The sequence below is a fragment of the Thamnophis sirtalis genome, unplaced genomic scaffold (genome assembly GCF_051295495.1).
Source record: "Thamnophis sirtalis isolate CommonGarterSnake01/CBP01778 unplaced genomic scaffold, rThaSir2_p1.2 scaffold_4, whole genome shotgun sequence".
NCBI classification, from domain to species: Eukaryota; Metazoa; Chordata; class Lepidosauria; order Squamata; family Natricidae; genus Thamnophis; species Thamnophis sirtalis.
In genome coordinates, this window is record NW_028261384.1 from 75,001,177 (window position 1) to 75,005,368 (window position 4,192).

Below are 4,192 nucleotides of genomic sequence, written 5' to 3' on the forward strand. Positions count from 1 at the left end.
AATTATATTCCTTTTAGAATTTTGGCCTGCCACACTTTCTCTTATTTCATTATGCTGTTTCATTAGTATAGTCGATGGGAGGGGGGAATAGAAGGAGTAGGATTGTGGAATGTATTGTTTTCATTCTTTACTAGAAGCCAAGGTCATCCTTTGTCTCCGCACCAGTACACCTGACCGGAAGCAGCTGGGTGTGGATGCCAGCGTGGAAGAAGAAGATTGGACCATGTGATGGATTGTGGGTGTGGGGACAAGATCATGAACTTTTAACTGGGTGGAATGTTGATGTCATTTCCAGTATTGGGATTCCATAGCATGATGCCAACATGTCTGTCTTATTAAGTTGGAACTTTAAGGATAGTTTTGCCTTGGTCTCTGATTTAATTCTGCATGATATTTGGAACGCTGACACTAGCTTTATATCTCCTGACTCTCTTTTCTTAAACTTTTTTTATTACTGACTATTGTAGAAAGTTAGCACCCATCCATCTCCAACAAGAATGAAATACTCTAGAAAATATTAAAAAGGCAGAATATTATATTTCCCTAATATAAAGGAGAAACAAGCTCTTGAAAAGCAGCCGCTACCTTTGCTAATAGCCCTAGCAGAACTGGGCCAGCCTATCTTCAGCTCCTGGGTGATGGGATTAAGACATGACCCTCCAGGACATAATAGAATTATCTACCAGCAGAGGTCGCCTCATGGCACAACCAAGCCCCTTTATTGCATCACCAAGCAAGGTTCAATACAATACAATACAATACAATACAATACAATGCAATATAATACAACACAACACAACACAACACAACACAGCACAATAGCAGAGTTAGAAGGGACCTTGGAGATCTTCTAGTCCAAACCCATGCCTAGGCAGGAAACCCTATACTGTTCCAGACAAATGGCTAGACAACATCTTCATAAAGACTTCCAGTGTTGGGGCATTCACAACTTCTGGAGGCAAGCTGTTCCACTGATTAATTGTTCTAACTGTCAGGAAATTTCTCCTCAGTTCTAAATTGCTTCTCTCCTTGATTAGTTTCCACCCATTGCTTCTTGTTCTACACTCAGGTGCCTTTGAATATAGTTTGACTCCCTCTTCTTTGTGGCAACCCCTGAAATATTGAAACACTGCTATCATGTCTCCCCTAGTCCTTCTTTTCATTAAACTAGACATACCCAGTTCCTGCAACCATTCTTCATATGTTTTAGTCTCCAGTCCCCTAATCATCTTTGTTGGTCTTCTCTGCACTTTTTCTACAGTCTCCACATCTTTTCTACATCTACATCATCATTTAAATGGTTGTCCACTAGGACTCCAAGATCCTTCTCATAGTTACTACTATTAAACTAGGTACCACCTATACTGTACCTGTGCATTTCGTTTTTCTTGCCTAAATGGAGAACCTTACTCTCTTCACCATTGAATTTCATTTTATTAGATAGTGCCCAATGTTCAAGTTTGTCAAGATCCTTCTGTATCTTCTGGAGTGTTGGCTATTCCTGCCAGCTTGGTGTCATCTGCAAATTTGATGAGTTCCCCATTTATTCCCTCATCCAAATCATTGATGAAGATGTTGAAGAGTACTGGGCCTAAAACAGAGTACTGGGCCTAAAACAGAACCTCCACTGATTACTTCCCTCCATGTAGATGCAGTTCCATTGAGGACTACAGGTTGAGTGCGATTGGTCAGCTAGTTACGAATTTATGTGGTGGTGATGCTGTCCAACCTTCATTCTTCTACTTTATCTAGTAATAGGTTCTTCTACTTTATCATTCTTCTACTTTATCTAGTAATAGGTTATGGTCTACCTTATAAAATTCCTTACTGAAGTCCAAGTAAACTACAGGTGAAATTTGAAAAATTAGAGTATCTTGCAAAAGTTCATTTATTTCAATAATGCAATTTAAAAGGTGAAACTAATATATGAGATAGACTCATTGCATGCAAAGCAAGATAGTTCAAGCTGTGATTTGTCATAATTGTGATGATTATGGGTTACAGCTCATGAAAACCCCAAATCCACAATCTCAGAAAATTAGAATATTGTGAAAAGGTGCAATATTCTAGGCTCAAAGTGTCCCACTCTAATCAGCTAATAAAGCCATAACACCTGCAAAGGATTTCTGAGCCTTTAAATGGTCTCTCATTCTGGTTCAGTAGGAATCACAATCATGGGAAAGACTGCTGACCTGACAGTTGTGGAGAAAACCATTATTGACACCCTTCATAAGGAGGGAAAACCTCAAAAGATAATTGCAAAAGAAGTTAGATGTTCCCAAAGTGCTGTATCAAAGCACATTAATAGAAAGTTATGTGGAAGGGAAAAGTGTGGAAGAAAATGGTGCACAAGCAGCAGGGATGACCGCAGCCTGGAGAGGATTATCAGGAAAAGGCCATTCAAAAGCGTTGGGGACTTTCACAAGGAGTGGATTGAAGCTGGAGTCAGTGCATCAAGAGCCACCACACACAGACGGATCCTGGACATGGGCTTCAAATGTATTCCTCTTGTCAAGCTGCTCCTGAACAACAAACAACATCAGAAGCATCTTACCTGGGCTGAAGAAAAACAGACCTGGTCTGTTGCTCAGTGGTCCAAAGTCCTCTTTTCTGATGAGAGTAACTTTTGCATCTCATTTGGAAACCAAGGAAACCAGAATATGGAGGAAGAATAGAGAGGCACACACTGCAAGATGCTTGAAGTCCAGTGTGAAGTTTCCACAGTCTGGGTTAATTTGGGGAACTATGTCATCTGCTAGTATTGGTCCACTGTGCTTCATTAAGTCCAGGGTCAACGTAGTCGTCTTCCAGGAGATTTTGGAGCACTTCATGCTTCCTTCCGCAGACGAGCTTTATGGGGATGCTGACTTCATTTTCCAGCAGGACTTGGCACCTGCCCACATTACTAAAAGCACCAAAACCTGGTTCAACGACCGTGGATTACTGTGCTTGATTGGCCAGCAAACTCACCTGACCTGAACCCCATAGAGAATCTATGGGACACTGCCAAGAGAAAGATGAGAGACATGAGACCAAACAATGCAGAAGAGCTGAAGGCCACTATTGAAGCATCCTGGTCTTCCATAACACCTCAGCAGTGCCACAAGCTGATAGCTTCCATGCCACGTTGCATTGAGGCACTAATTGCTGCAAAAGGGGCCCAAACCAAGTACTGAGTACATATGCATGCTTATACTTTTCAGAGGTCCGATATTGTTCTATGTACAATCCTTGTTTTATTGATTGCATGTAATATTCTAATTTTCTGAGATTGTGGATTTGGGGTTTTCATGAGTTGTAAGCCATAATCATCACAATTATGACAAATCACGGCTTGAACTATCTTGCTTGACATGTAACGAGTCTATCTCATATATTAGTTTCACCTTTTAAGTTGCATTACTGAAATAAATCAACTTTTGCACGATATTCTAATTTTTGGAGTTTCATCTGTATATCGACGGTTCCACCACAAAAGCGCGTAGGACAAAATCGCGCTCGACAAAAGCGCGCTGTGACGTCATCACAGCGCGACGAAAAAGTTCGAAAAATGTAAAAATAAAGCGAAAACCTTACCCTAAGCCCCCCAAACCTAACCCTAACCCTAACCCTAACCCTAACTCTTAACCTAACCCTAAACCTAACCCTAAACCTAACCGTTAAAGTAACGAAAAACCTAACGCTAACCCTTAACCTAACCCTAACGCTAACGCTAACGCTCTAAAGCTAACCCTAACCCTTAACCTAACCCTAACCCTAACCCTAACGCTAACCCTTACCTTTATGTGAATCAGCTTGCTTTAATTTAATTTTTATTAATTTTTATTTGAATTTTTCGATCTTTTTCGTCGCGCTGTGATGACGTCAAAGGCGCGATTTTGTCGATCGGCTTTTGCTGTCTGCGCTTTTGACGGGTCACGATATCGACGGTATTCCTCTGGTCCACAAATTTTGTCACTTTGTCAAAGAATGCAATAAGATTAGTTTGGCATGATCTGTTTTTGACAAACCCATGTTGGCTTTTGGCTATTACTTTGTTTACTTCTAGGTGTTCGCTAATTTGTTGCTTGATTATCTTTTCCAGAATCTTTCCTGGTATTGAGGTCAGGCTGATAGGTCTATAGTTTCCTGGATCTATTTTTTTCCATTTTTGAAAATGGGAACCACATCAGCTCTTTTCCAGTCCTTTGGC

The 4,192-nt window shown here is 40.7% G+C and overlaps 1 long non-coding RNA gene across 1 annotated transcript; it reads right to left on the minus strand.

The window, feature by feature from the left end:
* Positions 1 to 3,461: 3,461 nt before the first annotated feature.
* LOC148045917 (uncharacterized) lies at positions 3,462 to 3,703 on the minus strand. The gene is made up of 2 exons (XR_015696251.1): positions 3,653 to 3,703; positions 3,462 to 3,616 (listed from the first exon to the last, which is right to left on the minus strand). It is a non-coding gene; the product is annotated as an uncharacterized LOC148045917 (long non-coding RNA).
* Between the last annotated feature and the right edge of the window lie 489 nt (positions 3,704 to 4,192).